General features: G+C 51.4%; 1 protein-coding gene across 1 annotated transcript in view; it reads right to left on the reverse strand.

Annotated features, from left to right (window-relative positions):
* Window positions 1-218, reverse strand: part of WDR3 (WD repeat domain 3) — a 22828-nt gene that overhangs the window by 18025 nt on the left and 4585 nt on the right. The gene's annotated exons all lie outside the window — the stretch shown is intronic.

Here is a 218-nt window from a genome sequence, read left to right on the forward strand (position 1 = left end):
GCAGCGGTCTCTCTGCAGAGATCCCCCCACCCCCTCCCCCTTTGCTGAGTTGAACCCATAGCTCTGAAATCAGGAAAGTTCATTCTCTCTGCTGATTGGAGAGTTCTAGCTTTGACTCAGCAGGGGGTATTTCAGACTTCTGCAGAGAGACTACTGCTTCCACACAGAGAGAAAGGGTCATTCTCTGCAGCTTGCTGAGAGGCTTTTCTGCTCAGATC

Source organism: Nanorana parkeri, unplaced genomic scaffold (assembly GCF_000935625.1).
Source record: "Nanorana parkeri isolate BGI_ZX_2015 unplaced genomic scaffold, ASM93562v1 scaffold1354, whole genome shotgun sequence".
NCBI classification, from domain to species: Eukaryota; Metazoa; Chordata; class Amphibia; order Anura; family Dicroglossidae; genus Nanorana; species Nanorana parkeri.